Below are 16,740 nucleotides of genomic sequence, written 5' to 3'. Positions count from 1 at the left end.
GTCTTGAAGACCCTTCTATTCAGCTGATCTGTAATGCCAAACTTTGCGTGGCTTAGACTGTTCTCCAATATTCATCGGTAATTTACTCAACACTCAAAATGAGGGGTCAGAAGATCCTAATGGGGACCTTACGGTGACTGTGTGAATTTCTGGATTGTTTGTTAGATATAGATCTAGAAGACTAGCATATTTTCCATCACGGTCAGGAATCCTGTTTGGCTCACTTATAATCTGAGTAAGTCCGCTGCTTATTGCAAAAGCCTGAGCTTCGCGACCTTGTATCGCTAGGTGATCGATAAACGCAGCATATGAATTTGGTAATCTTCTGTGATATTATATTGGACCACATAACATCAAAGTTTCGAAATTCCAGCATTTCCTCTCGTTGACAGGAGAGATTGCTTCTAATAAAAATAGATATTCCAAAGTTACGTCTGAATCGGAAGTGGAAATCATAGCCGGTATATAGAAAATTGACGAGGTTTGTTGAAGCACTGACTTTATTCAGAATATGAGGACTATTTGATTGCAGATGTTATTGCACTGAGTTTATATTTGAGTTGATTTCTCTGATGTTGCAGAAATCGATTGTGAAGTTGCTAGTGGACTTCTTAGCAACTGCAATTACCATGCTATTTCCCTGTGGACTGATTTTAGGAAGACCCTGAACGTCTGCAGGATGATGCCTTTGAATCAGCTCCCACCCAGAGATCCGATCGGGAAGATATTTTACCTCCAGAGCATATACAGAATTGGCTTTTGCCTAGGAATGTAATCCAAGCAGAGTGCAAAAGCTCATTATGTATTAACGGTATCATTTCAATCCCTGTTGAGTAGCTACCTGCTGTAATCATATTGGGTTCAACATGTCAACAACGTATAGAACATTTTCCCACACCAGAATAAAAATGATATCTCTTGTTGCACGTTTTGCCGACGTTTTGCACGTTTTGCCAACATCATCAGGAGTTGGCAGTTTAAGTCATCTCCTAACGATGCTAATTGTTTAGCGAAAAGCACATCGAGAAAAAATATTTTTGTTTTGCTATGAGAAAAGTGTTTTCAACAGATTCATTTCACTCCAGAGGTTTCAACTCTACCTCAAACTCGGTGTATCTTTGAAAATACGGTTACGGCTTACCGGTTACAAAAATTTTTTAATACGAAGGACGTTCTCTCGTCGAGAGAAGTCGAGACAAGAGAAGACGAGACAAGAGAATGTCTTTTCTAATTGAGAGACACAGTATTCTTGTCAGGATAGATGAATTTTTTCTCGGCTTAGTCGAGACAACGCAACACAATATTCTTGTCAGGATAGATGAATTTTCTCTCGGCGTAGTCGAGACAAGACGAGACCACGCTTTTTCTTTTCTTTTCGAAAAGAGACAACACTATTAATTATGGATTTGTGAATTTTTGGCAATCCATATTTGGATGTTACTGAACAGTAGGGTATATGGTTTTTTTGCTGTTTTTCTGATATTATCTTTGACTTTTTCAAGACAAGAAACTAAATTGTTTGCTTTCTGTTCTACAGTTGATGTGGAATCTCAAATCTAATGAAACAAAAGGTCTACATTCAAAAAAATAATAAGGTTTTTCCGATAAAAAATAATAGTAACCCGAATTGTGTGAATGAAAAAACATATTTTGAACTTTAATGTAACATTAACAGTTATCTAGTGGATAAAGACTAATTTCGTTGATTCGTATTGAATAAAATGAAGTCATATAGTATGAAAATGGAGAGGTAGAATGCCAAAACCTTTGTTTCCCAAAAATTAATATCTCCTGAAATATACCACTTTTAATTTTAACAAGATTTATATGGCTCTTTAGTGACATAAAGTCGTAATTTTATGAAGTGAGTGCTTCATTTAGTAATGTTATCCAGATTGGTGTTATCCAGACAGCCAATAAAGTGAGTGTCTTATTCCGAGACATCGAATGTCTGCCATTGAGGACGACAGTATTCCATGTAAATGAAATTTTACTATTTTCAACTACTACTCGTATATTCTGTAGCAATCCCGTAAATAATATCTGATTGAATTGTACAACGAATGTTGGAAGTACAAATTCAATAGGAAAAAGTATTTTTTGTATAATTCAATGCTCACATGAAAGTAGTTGTTTCGAAAGTACTTTTTCTTCGTGTAATTCAATGTTTATATGAAATAGTTGTTTGTTTCTGAAAGGTACTTCTTTGCATGCTCTACACTAGTCTACACAACTTTATTTTGAAATTAGTTGCTTCGTTTCTTTAGAATATTCCCAATTTTTTTATATAATGTTGGTGAGACCAATGAGGAAGAGATAGAATGAATCAGAACAAAATTTCCAAATCAATCAAAATTAATATTTTGAAATAACTAAATATATTTTCGATTCAAGTTATTTTTCATTCCATGGAAGGCATTATTAACAAATTCCAGAATCACCAATGCATGCAACAATTTTTCCAATACTTCTGAACATTTTTAATGGATAAATAATAACAATAGTAAAGATTTTTTTTTATTTTCCTTGAAAAAAAGATGTGCTATCCCTAGAAATCACACAAATAACAGCTCAACATAGAATTAGGAATAAATAATTCTATCATATTTTTAGATGCCAAAATAATTCGTAGAAGTGATAAATCATTGATAACAGGTTTAAAAAAAATCTGTTTAAAATCTGTTTTTCCGTTAATCAGCTGCCGCACCCATACGAACGACAACTCTCAGAAGTTGAGTAACTTGTGCGAGCTAAGGACTAACGAGGTCTTACCTTTTAACGTGTGATTCCTAACAGGTTGGTATATAAAACCCACGAATGCAGAAAGATATAACAATAACCATCCTTTTCATCGAAAGTGAATAAAAATCGATTCGATACTTGGCCTGAGAATATAAAAATCAGTTCATCCAACACTAAAACTAATGCTAATTATATATCTGAAATATATTCAGATATTGGTAAAATCTTTTCATGAAGAAAAGCATTTTTCATTCGACTCCCAATAAATGTGTGTCCGTCGTTTTCCTTAATCTTCCTCGCATGGAAAAAATATCCGCTCTGTCCACCGAACCCTGAAATCCCTCGTTTGTTGCGTTGTTTTTCCAGAAGGGTGATTTCGAGCAAGGAACTTATTGGATGGGCGTTAAATGAATGTTTTGCTAGTGTAAATATTTATTGGAGACAAACCTCTGTCGAGTAGTATTCACGAGGAATTGAACTCAAGTGTTTGTTTTCCTTGAGTCAAGAATATCAAATCTGAGGAGAGAAAATTTTCCGTGGTGTCAATAGGAAGGCCACTGAAGGGTTGTATATAGGTCATTCTGGACTATGGTAATGGTTACAGATTGTTATACATAGTGGACCATCAAAAACGTGTTGCAATGCAAAACGCCAGGTAAAGAAATGTTTTGCGAAAATCCAAAAACACGTCCAGTTTCTCCGTGGGTGCAACATGTTTTGATAGAAAAACCATTGCAATGGGCTATGTTCGGTGCAGGTGTTTTCAGTCTCGGACACAGGACAAAGATATCAACCTACCTACAGACCTATGCCACTGTATTTCAAATGGAGGTCTATGCTATTGAATTGTGTGGGAGAGATTGGTAGAATTCAATCTCATACACAAGTCAATAGAAATATTCTCCGACAGTCAAACGGCGTTGGAGGCTCTTGGCTCCTACCGAGTAACGTCTAAATTGCTAGCAAATTGCCAAAAACGACTCGCCTCACTAGAAATACTTAACAGATCGTCTCTGGCATGGATTCCTGCTCATACTAGCCTGAAAGACAATGAGGCTGCCGACTCCCTTGCGAAGGAGAGTGCTGCAAGTAGCTTCATCGGACCAGAACCTGTTATTGGCATCGCAAGCATTGAAAACCTAGATGGCAAAACGATTTATGTACTTTTTTTGATTCAACCCAACCTAACCTAGTGGACCATCGAAAACGTGCCATAATGCAAAATTGCCAGGTGAAGAAATTTTTGGAAACTTCCAAAAACACGTTAAGTTTTTTTCTAAGAGGGACATGTTTTGATACAAAAATCACTGCAAAGCCTTCAACACTCTGACTGGAGGAGTCATCTCCCTATTTTTCTCAATGGGAATAGGTGAGTAACTAGGTAGGTCCAAAGTAAGTGAGCCTATCAAACACCACACTGTAACTTGCGGCGGATTATTGTGGCTCACACCTTTTTAACCTCAACCCAATATATTCAGCTTCCTAACGAACCCAATGACTTATTCGGAGTGTCATCTTTCTGCCAAACGCTGGAGAGGATCTAGTGGATTGTTCCTTAGGAAGGTTACTCGATGTTCAAGGTGCAGTACATAAACATTTGCTGTCCTGCTCGAGAAGAGACTGTGACGCAGATTATGCTTTTATTGCTGGTGCCAATTGAACACTTTCGGAGAAAGTATTTACAGAAAAGACACAAGTCCCCAACCTCCCTACCCACTTCTAGGTTATCAGGGTAGCTTGTAATTTAGGTCTCCATCAAGTGGATGGTTCAGAATTGAAGATATGGTTAGATAGACAGATAGATAGATACTTCATTTTACTACATTATGTTATGTAGCAAGTCACAATACATGAACCTGTACAGCGACAGGGTACACAGTGTTTATAAACATGAGAAAAAATATATAAATAGAGTTGCTGATAGCAGGAGCATAAAGTGTTATAAGAGTTTCTGATGAAAAATAATTTGATTTTTGTTTGGAATTTCTTGTGACTCAAATTTTTCACCTCATTTGGGAGTTTACTGAACAAATTCAAATCAAACGAATCAATAGGTAAGTGATGTTTAAAGCCTGAATAGGGTCAATATCAAACGATTATTATTTTTTGTGTTGTAGTCATGTAACTCAGAATGAGATTGAAATTTTGCAATAGTCTTATGAATTTGCGAAAAGATCCTCAGATATATACATGACTCTCAATTCACTGAATGAATTTCTGTGAGATATCACAAAAACCAACAATGACAATTATGCTTATAGGTTTTTATGAAACTTGAAAATAACAGATATGTGAATCAAGTAGAGAAAAATAGGCTATTCTCAAAGCAACACAGCTCATTACTTTTTTGAGTGGTCTCAATAGGTATAACTGGTTATTAAGCTTGGAAGTATGTGTGTTGATGTGACAATGCCATTTCAGATGCGGATCTAATGTGAGCTAGGTTTTTTCACCAATTTGATTTAGAGGATTACACAAAAATCCAATTCTTTGTATTTCATTAGGAATCTGCTTGAAATTATCCGCTATAAACCATTCATCAGCTTTCTCTTCAACTAACTGACATGATAGAACACTTCAAGAGGTCTTGAATCTTGAGTCTTACATCATCAGCGAACATAAGACATGAGAAAGACTGTAAATTATGCAACATATCATTTACATATATTATAAATAAAGTAGGTCCCAAAACCGATCCTAGATCCTACGTATTTGACCATTTGAAAACCAGATTTATTTTCATTGCAGTAAACCGCAGGGGCATAGCTCCTTACACAATATTCCAACGAAGGGATAGTTTGAGCTTCACACAGCATTAAAAGTGACTGAGATGTGTACATTATCCAGTTCGAAATAGTGTTCCAAGTTTCGAAACACTGGTCTCTTATTTCCAAATGGAAAGAAAAGACCAGTTTAATTCGGAAAGAAGATACCAGTGTGCTGTCATCAGCAAAACAAAATAATGGATATGTGGCCTCATTCAAGCGATCGGTAACATTCAGTATACTCCCATTGGAATAAGATATCCTCAGTCATTTGATAATGAAACTGAAAAAACATGAAAAATGTCCATTTCAGTTTTCAAAAGTTCACATATATATGTAAAAATCAATCGCTTACTAGCTATCTCTTCCCCATAATAACCCTCATATCATAAAGTCTTCTCTCAATAATAATAAATCGTCCGTTCCACGGTTGTACTTCCAATCGTACTGGACACAGCCTGTAAAGTCGTTAGGAGTTCGAATCCCTTCTCTAAATGGTCCGTCACCATGAGAGAGCAGGAATTGGAGCATTTCTCCTTAGCGCAGCTGCCGGAGCCGCTGATGAACTCGGTATAGTTTTCGACACTGAACGAGGTGACCACAACTCTGTCACCGAGTTGGAACCCATTCAGCAAAAAGCTCAGATAAAAGCCGCAGATATCACCTCACTTCTACGGAAATACAAGGATAAGCCAATGCATGGGGTCTTCTTCAATAACATTGGAGACCTTGGCTTATCAAAGCGCCTGACGTTCGATTTTCTCAGCTCGAGTGGGCTGAAGTCGGAAACTGAGGGGTTCATCGAGGCTTGCCAGGATGGTGTCTTCAACACCTTAGTCTACCGCAGTCGCGTGATGGGTATAGAGGTTCCTGACACAAGGTGCAGGGCCTACCACGAGGCGCTCGAGACCCTAATGCGCTTGCTATCAGCATGTCCAGCATATGCGATCTTGGCCTATATCCATCGACATAACACGGCCCTAAGAGTGCTATATTACCATCTAGTGCACTCTTACGGTATTGACGAGATACCGGTGTTGCCCTACGTTCAGGGGGATATTGAATCCGTTGTGGGGAACGAGAAGTACCGAATTTATTGGAACTATTCGTTCCCCACCCTCAGGCTCATACAAGCTAATATGCCTGATTTAGGCCTTCTCCTTCTGTACACCAGAGTAAGATATTTGTCGTTGAGTTTTCAGCTTCTGGCGAAGCGAATATCGTTCCGAAAAAAGGAGGAAAAACGGATGCAATATCGAGATTTTCTCTTCGAACTCCGCAGACTCTATCCAGACCACTCTGTCAAGATGGTTGTTGGAGTCCTTGGTGGAATGATGCCCTCTCTACTCTCGAATTTCAAAATCATCACAGCTCGCCGCACTAAGGCAGAAATCTTAGCCACACAGATGCAGAAGGCTGTAATTCTTGGCTCACTGCGCTTGCTCAGGGATTTTCGGACCTAATGATCACTTACTCCATGGTGTGGGGACTGGTCGTTGGTTGATAATGCTGGCGCACCCTCCCGAATGTATCTGGGCTTCGAGCAATAGGGCCTAACCAGCGCACACTACGGTGAAAAAAAAATTATATGCTTTATTATCATAAGACATAATCTTATAGACAAAGCTTAGGTAGTACATACTCAAAAAATGCAATACATACTAACTGGAATTGAAATAAAAATATAAATGGTGCATAGGTACCAACTACGTTAAAATGGAGGATATAAAAGATATGTATATATAAAACAGTAAAAGTCAAGTTTATGAAAGAGTAGATATAAAAATTAACAACTTAAGAGCTTCTTAATAAGTAAAGATAAAAATATGCGTAAGTCAGTTAAAAGCTATCGTTAAAATATTTATCCAAAGTATAATAGGGTCTACCAGATAGAAATTTTTTGACTAACTTCCTGAATTGGAAGTCATTTATATTGGCAGATCTTATGTCCACAGCAAGTGATTGTACATTTTCCCACCGTTGTAAAATATGGAGTCTCTGTTAATGTTTTTAGTTGGCACAGTGAGTTTCAGAGAGTGTCTGCAGTTCAGGGTGTTATAATGGGAAGGGGATGCACCAAAATTTAATTTATGCTTATTTATTGAACACACAGATTCCAGTATAAATAATGCAGTTACCGTTAAAATATTATGTTTTTTGAGGAAGGTTCTACAGGAGTCTCTTGGTTTAACGTTTCCTACATATCTTATTGCCCTTTTCTGTTAAATTAGTATACTTTTGAATGAAGTTGGACTGCATGCTCCCCAAAACGGTATTCCGTGGCGTAAGTGAGAATCTATGAGGGCAAAGTACGCCATCTTTGCAGTGCTGAACCCCAATTTTTTATAAATCACTCTAACCGTATAACAGCTAGAGGAGACTTTTCTAGTGAGTTGTATAACATGATCCACAAATTTTAAAATCTGGTCAATGAAGACTCCTAGAAATTTAGTGTTATTTTTAGATTCCAGTGATCTCTCTTCAAAAAAAGGTCGTTGATTGAGCATCTAAATGATAATAAATTTGTTTTAGTTATGTTAGAAGATGAAATGTTTGAATCACACCAATCTTTAACTTTTTTCAAGTCGGCAGAGATTATTTTGTGCAACTCACAAGTGTTTTTATTATTCCAAAGTATGGTAGTGTCATCTGCAAATAAGTTGAACTTCCCAGAAATATTACGCTTGGTGAGGTCATTAATATATAATAAGAAAAGAATGGGACCTAACACAGAACCTTATGGAACTCTAGAAATAATTTCCCTTTTTTTGAAAGTTGAGTTGTTTTGACCATTAAGCAGGAATCGAACCATTTGTGAGTTACTCCTCTGCATCCATAACGTTGGAGCTTTCTCTGCAGTATTTTGTGATCAACGCAGTCGAATACTTTTACAGGTCACAAAATATTGCGGCAGTCTTTTCACCGACATTTATCTCAGAATGAACTTTATTCAGAAATGAGAAAATAGCATCGTGCATATTTTTATTATTCTGGAAGCCGAATTGATTTTCACTGATGTTTTTATGCTTATTTATGAATCCAAGTAGTCGTTTTTCAATGATTTTTGCGATGGTGGTTATGAGAGATATAGGGCGGAGATTAGAGGGATCATCAGAATCTCCGCCCTTATGCAGAGGAATGACCAGAGGTTTTTAGAAAAAAGGGGAATATGCCTGATAGAAAGGATGGATTTATCAGTGAAACCAGTACATTTAGGGCACTAGGAGGAAGATTTTGTATTATTTTGATCGAAATGTCATCGTAGCCTGCAGTATTTTTGTTTTTAATATCCAGCATGATTTCAATAAATTCATTAATGTTGGTGTCATACAGAGACAGGTTCTCATCCACGCCCAAATTTTATATATCTAACCTCATAACATTTCTGACAACAATAAGCAATGTCAGAAAAAATAAAATACATTTTTCAAATTTGTATTTGATAATAAACTAGACTAAACTACTGACCTCTTGTAGGAAAAATGTTAGTTAAATAAAGATACAAATCATTAGATATCAATGAAAATGAATTAAATGGGTATATGGGTTCAATGAAATACTTTCAACAACGAAAAATTTCCAGTGAAGTATGAAAATTTATTTGATATACAATTCCTAAGTTTGTTTATCTCATCTCCATTTTATTTACAGAAAGCCAACAGCTGACGGAAGGGAAATGTAACTAAACTTACTTCAAAAAGAGGGAAACTTTCATCGCTGTGATCTTGTTTTGATTCGCTTTTTTGTAATTGAAATGAGATGGTTTTTATGTTCAGAAAAGATAAATACTATTATACGGAAAAAATATATCACAAGCAATATGAATAAAATCAATCTCAATCAGTTCAGCAGATCGGTGATCTGGTGGTAGAAAAATTGATGTAATGAAAACTTATAATCTTGTGGAACTCACGACAATGTATTGAAGTGACATTTTGTTGTGAAATTTTCACAACAAAATGTTCCCAAGAAATTTTTATGATAACTATTTCAAACATCACAAATACTTTATAGTAAATGAAATAATTTTTTCTAAACATCAAAGATCTCTTTCCAATTCTACTTATTCAAGTATTGTTCTCAAAATTATGGCAATAAGTGCCTTGAAATGATTGGGTCATTTATCATTTGTTCCTGGGTTGAATATAAATGCAGAATACAACTTGGGCTCTGAAAAAACAGTTGACAATAGAATTCACCTGAATCAGACAACCTAAAGGCATATCTTCTTGCAAAATAAACAAGTATGTTTTCTAAATAAATGGAAAACTACAATAGCTTGAACTATTTTAGTTCTGTTTCTAATAATATTTTACTCGAAGTGAAAAAATTGTTAATTACTAATTGCCAATTTAGGATCTACATTTTTTTCATCAGACGTTCTGTTAAACAATTAAAATGAAATAAAAATCACAAACAAGCTGTTTTTACTTATCTTTCTGAAACACTAATTCAACGTTGATTCTTTTTGAACTAACAGAGGGTTAATGAAAATGAAAATTTATGTAAGACTCTATCAGTATGAATTATTTAATAAACAATGCCTTTCATTTACATAAATGGATGTGTGTAGCACTCATAGGCACACATCTCTCCAACATAATTATGTTGTTACTTTCACGTAATCAAACAGACTATTTTCAATGAAGAGCATACCCTAGTGAGGGTAGTTTTTGGTGAAATCATCTGAAGAGAGAATTAATTAATTTTTTGAAATATGTTGACACCATATGTTTGAATATTGAATCACCCATTTTTAAAACTTTCTGAATTGTTTTCCATATCTATCTCCAGGAACATAATTGAACAGCAATTCAGCTGTGTTTTTGATAGTGATTTTCTATTCTTCAGAAACATTACATGTATATGATAAAGAATTATATATGTTAACCTCAACTGGAATTTCAAAAGCTAATTGGAGTATTCTGCTCCCAAGCATTTTTCAAAACTTTGTTAAAGAAACTTCCTATGGACATCCGATATTTCGAGGCATCTATTAAAAAAATATAAATGAATTTGACTTCAAATTTATCACTTTATTTTTATAACGACAATATGTCGACTGAGAAATATTATTCTTGATCAAAATAAAACATTACGTTGTGGGGTGAGAGGAAACAATACAATGTAATTTTATTGAAAATAAATTTATTCATGACGTCCAAGTTTTACATTGGTGTTGAAGAATATTCACTGTTTGACTGTATTTATTCAAATTTTTAGGATAAGTATTAGTGTTTACAAGGTATGTTTATTGTGGGGCCTGCTTTAAGCTTATGCCTCTTCAGGGTTATTCAATGTTTGCTTATGTATACCACCTTATTCACCAAATATGCTTGAAACAGATAGAAATTAAATCAGTCATTGAAAGACAATATTGTTTATGAACTTGAACAATATATGTTCATAACAAAAAATGATGATAGTTCAAATCAATTCTAATCAAGAATCAATTATTCAAATTGTGATAGTAGGTATAGGAAGTTTGTTCATCCCACTGATTTTACTCACTCTCTAGATTTACGGCATGTAATTCATTCGACAATATAGAACATTTTTCAAAGAGACACTCCTGACTTTGAATGACAGATAACAGAAGCCTGAAGAATTATTTATTCAGAGGTACCTACCTTAGATATACTCGAAGAAATTCAATCCAGTTGGTACAGATAATTCAACAGTGGGTGTTGAATCCGTCAGTTGTCACAGAAAGTTCTCAAAGTAGCTTGTAGGGTACAAAAGGGGTTTGATATTTATTAAAAATTCAGTAAGACTATGAAATGTTGAACCCTTTTCTCCTTATCGATTCAAGTGATCTTGAATGAAAGTGAAATTTAATTTCTAATTATCATTATAAATATTATTAATATAAGCGTACAATAGAAATGTAATGAATTATACTCTTCGAAATGGGAACAAGGCTTTAGAAGCTCTCATTCTCAGTAATACAAATTGAATCTTCGAAAGTGTTCATTAAGATACAAATTTTACTGAAATTTTTCTTTGTGATCTCGAACACCTCACAAAAAATGTAACACCCGATTTCTAGAAAAGTGCCGCTGGTGAAGTCATGACTTACTATCGGTAATAGATCCTCATTTGTTCTTCATGTTACATTGATAAATACCTTGGATGATTCTGAACTTTGAAAATCTTACGGATATTGAGTTTTGAACCAGTTCGTCTAATCTTGTCTTATCATTTCAGATAGACTAGGGAAGTTAGGTTTTTAGAAACTGGTTGTTGTTGTGTATGTTTTAGTAATGTTTGTAGCTCTTGATGTTGTGAGAGTTGTGAATTCAGTTCGATTTCGTTTTTGAATTTTAGAACTGTCTTATTCACAAACTCAAAATTTTTGATGAAGGCACTTTCATCTTCAAAATGTTTCATCGTTGATGAAACCAGTTCGGCTTCATCATAAAATGTTTTAATGACACATCTTTTCATATCAATTTGGTGATTCGAATGAAAATTAAAATACTTATTTCTATAAACATTGTTTCAAAATGATCTGAACATCTTGTTATCAGTACATCTCTTTCATCAGTGAATTTTATCGTGGAATCTATAATATTGATAGAATTGAGAAAGTGTTTGATTCATCTATGCCATAGTGCCAATCTATGAAAATATCATGAACACATTTCCACTAAGTTTCTGGGAGTTTTGAATAGATAGGTGAAAACCACAAATGCCAGGAATAACTTATGTATTGCCTTCAAATGAAATTCAGGCAATATACAAAATTAACAAATAATAAAAGTCGTTATGACTGTGCTGCAAAAATTATTGATAACAATGGTTTGTCAAACCATTCTGAAAATGGTTTAAAAAATACAAGAAACTAACTTTTGTCTGATTTCTATTTTATTTGTTACGACAAATAAAAAACTCAGTAGAAATCAGACAAGTTATTTTCTTTATTCTATATTCAATATGAATTTTTACAAAATAATAAATAAATAGGTCATCAATAGAACAAATGTTCATGACACTCATCATTTACCAACAAAAAAAGTCTGCAAGGTATGTATAACTATTATAGCTTTTATTCAATCAAAAAAGAAGGATCAAAAGTTAATGACATTCATATCATGATATTAATGCTTTTCCAACTAAACGCTTTGATAATCAACGTTGATTATGTACATGTGAATTCGTCTTCAGTTATTCTAATCATACCTTTCATTCAGAAGTTATGATATAAATAAATTGATGGATGTAGCCGTTACTTCGTGGTAGGAAATCATAATGAAGAAAAGAGAATTGAAACTTTCTATGTTTTTTACCAATTTTATTTGTAACTAGCGTTACTGCAGTTTCATCCTATGAGGACATTTTCAAACTTATACATTGAACTAACAATGGTTCATTACATTAGCCCTTATATACCACCCCTGTAGGTACTAATAGAGATACTTGGCTTGATTGAGTACCTGAATTCACAGTTTGAAATGCGGATGTGCCAATTTGAAAACTGGCGAGTAAACTATTTGATGTTTTAACAGGTTGCACCCGCAATGTTTATGCTTGTGAATTTCCAATGATTCTAAATAATTGAATTTGTAACCCTTCCTTGCATAGTGCAAAATTTCCGTATCGTTCAGATTCGGAAACTTGTGGTTGCATGCCAAGGAAGGGTTTGAAAACGTCGAATAATTTTTTTTTAGTCTGAAGGACATTTCATATTCAGCATACCGTTTTTGGAAATTTCGACCACATTGTCCCACATAAACACTATTAAACTCCGGACACTTAAGCATATAAACTCCAGATTTCTCCAACTTGTCCACCTTATCTTTAGCACTGAAAAGGAAATCAGATAACCTGACATGTGGTCTGAATGCTACATTGTTTTTTCTGAAGAAACCCGCAACTATCTCTGCTCATTTTCCAAAATATGTTAGAGTTACCCATTTCTTGATTTCTGGTTGTTTGACCGTGAGGGTATATGTATCTGTAAGTGAATTTACGGCTTTGTTTTCTGACTAACTTCTGGATAGTATCTGCGTTAAAACCATTATTATGACCTTTCTGTGTGGTTATATCAATTTCCCTAGCTAGATTGTTAGCAGACAAAGGCAGTGAAAATGCTCTGTGCAACATTGAATTGTTGGTTAATAATATATGACTGAAAGAATAGCTTGGGATGGTAATGTCTGTATAACTCGGTTTTCTGAAAACATTGAACTCAAATTTATTTTGATTGTGTGTAGTGGTCAGGTCTAAGAAATTTATCTGTTTCTCTTCATCTGTTTCGAGAGAGAACTTAATGTGAACTGATAGTCTCGCCTGTTTCAGAAATACTACACGACAGCTAAACCAATTTATGACATTCATGAATAATCTCAATAGCAACATTCAGTTCACACTCGAAACAGAGATAGAGAAACAGATTAATTTCTTAGACCTGACCATTACACACAATCAGAATGAATTTGAGTTCAATGTTTTCAGATAACCGAGCTAAACAGACATAACCATCATAAGCAATTCTTTCCATCCAGACAGTCATAAATTAGCAGCCTACAGTTCAATGTTGCACAGAGCATTCTCACTGCCTTTGTCTGCTAACAATCTAGCTAGGGAAATTGATATAATTACACAGAAAGGTCATAATAAAGGTTTCAACGCAGATACTATCCAGAAGTTAGTCAGAAAACAAAGCCGTAAATTCACTTACAGATCAATATACCCTGTCAAACAACCAGAAATCAAGAAATGGGTAACGCTGACATATTTTGGAAAAAGAACAGAGATAATTGCGGGTTTCTTCAGAAAAAACAATGTGGAAGGGGCTTTCAGACCACATGCCAGGTTATCTTATTTCCTTTTCAATGCCAAACATAAGGTGGACAAGTTAGAGAAATCTAGATTTTATATGCTCAAGTGTCCGTAGTGTAATAGTGTGGGACAATGTGGTCGAAATTTACAAAAACGGTGTGCTGAAAATGAAAGGTCCTTCAGATTAGGGAAAAAATGATTCGACGTTTTCAAACCATTCCTTGGCATGCAACCACAAGTTTCCGAATCTAAACGATACGGAAATTCTGCACTATGCAAGGAAGGGTTACAAACACAATTATTTAAAATCATTGCGAATTTACAAGCATAAACATTGCGGGTGCAACTTGTCAAATGATCAAATCGATTTAGTTTACACACCAGTTTTCAAATTAGCACACCCGCATTGTAAATTCTGGTACTCAATCAAGTCAAATACCTCTTTTATTATCTACAGGGGTGGTATATAAGGGTTAATGTAATAAACCATTGTTAGTTTAATGTATAAGTTTGAAAATGTCCTAATAGGATGAAACTGCAGTAACGCTAGTTACAAATAAAAGTGGTAAAGAACATAGAAAGTTTCAATTCTCTTTTCTTCATCATGATATAAATCTTTGAACCGGAACTCTGTTTCAACTTTAAATTGCATTCTTGCAAAACTGGAATAATAATATTAATAATAATGTTTATTCACCATGTTGATTATATTTATGTAACAGATATTGGGTAAATAAATGTGGGCATTACTGAAGCAACATTTCCGAAGAAATGTTCCTTGCACCTATGTTCAAACTAAAAAAATTACAGTATTCGATACAATGAATAGATATAAACTATTAACTATGAATAAGTATAATGAATTGAATTATTAGAGACAGCTGACTAACGGAAAAACAGATTTTAAACAGTTTTTTTTTTAACAGATTAGAGAAATAAACTATATACATAATGTGAAACACTTAAGGTCATGATGGGTTTGAAATTAAGGACTTTTTATTCAGTTCATTCTACAGTGGATTTAATTCTCACATATATATATATATATATACTTATATATAACATGAACACATACATGAGTACATATATGGCAATAGAGTAATTACTCACAAAGCAGGAAGGGTGGTCTTTTTTTTTACAAAATGTGCTGAATAATAATTTGAAGAAACAGAGTTCGATCAGAATTTTTGAGCTAGTTCTTTAGTTCTTTCTTAAATTTGAATTTATTGTGTTCATTAATCAGTTGTGTTTTTCCCGGGTATCATACATGTGTTCCATTGGTTTTATTTGGACTTTTATTTGTTTTTAAATTTTTTATAATGTTTGACACTTTTCCCGCATTTGTCGGATAGATGAATACACTTTTTTCATGATGCTCTATAATTTCCTCAAATGCTATCGATGCATCAATTTTGTTTGCGAGTTTTTAACCTACTTCGCTATAGTGTTCATTGACTGTGGTATCGTTCTATTACATACTTCTACATATTTCAATAGAACTTTGGATTAATTCTCATTTCTTTTTATGTCGCTTTGAAAAATCTTTTTCTTGCTGTTTTGATAAGGTTGCTTACTTTATTTTCACAATTATTATGAAGTCTTTTAATTTGCATATCGTCAGGATCATCCCGTAAACGTTTGTATAAATAATTTTTTTGTGATATTGATGTCAGTATTCCTTGTGTTTCCCATTTCTTTCTAATATTACTGTTGATTTTGACTCTTACTTCGCTGGTATTTTTATTAATATAAAACTTAAATTTGATGACAAATATTTCACACTTTGTATGGACATAAATGTTATCTCATGTTTCGTTTTGTAAAACTAACTTCAGTCTCGGATAGATAGTGTATTTTTTTATTATTTTATTTTATTATTTGTGTTATCACCCCCTATTTCTACCATTAGAGCTATTGGTCGATGATCACTTATCTAAACTTGAAAAATGAACGACTCAATATTACCGTGAAAATGTGTATTGTTTTAAAGGAAGAAATGGTCTAGACATGTAGAGCTTTCCGGCCGTGTTGTTGCATTTATAAGTATTCCACACATATATTCAATGGGCATACTTAAAGACCGGCTGTAAATCAAATCAACTAAAAGAACAATTTGTTCAAGCTGGTCTCGCTGTAGGTGAGTCGAGACTGGCCAACGCCTTTCGTGGTATTAGCCAGGGGAATAGTTGTTTTCTAATAGGTGTCAGTTAATCAACCTACAGTGTAGGTGGGTCGAGACGGACCTGAAAAAATTGTTCTTTTAGTTAATTTGGTTTCCAAAGTATTCTCAGTTGCTTTTATATTATTCACTATGGCCAATTTCTGTTGTTAAATTGATGTTCAAAGTATCTGTTACCATATGATAATCGCCGTTATTGATATTTTGCAGATAGTTGAAAAATTGGTCATTGAATTCATTAGGACATGAATTTGGGGATCTGTATAATGA

Source organism: Leptinotarsa decemlineata, unplaced genomic scaffold (assembly GCF_025532065.1).
Source record: "Leptinotarsa decemlineata unplaced genomic scaffold, Ldec_3_MD MMD2_tig00000505_RagTag_RagTag, whole genome shotgun sequence".
Lineage (NCBI taxonomy): Eukaryota > Metazoa > Arthropoda > Insecta > Coleoptera > Chrysomelidae > Leptinotarsa > Leptinotarsa decemlineata.
This window is presented reverse-complemented; position numbering follows the sequence as displayed.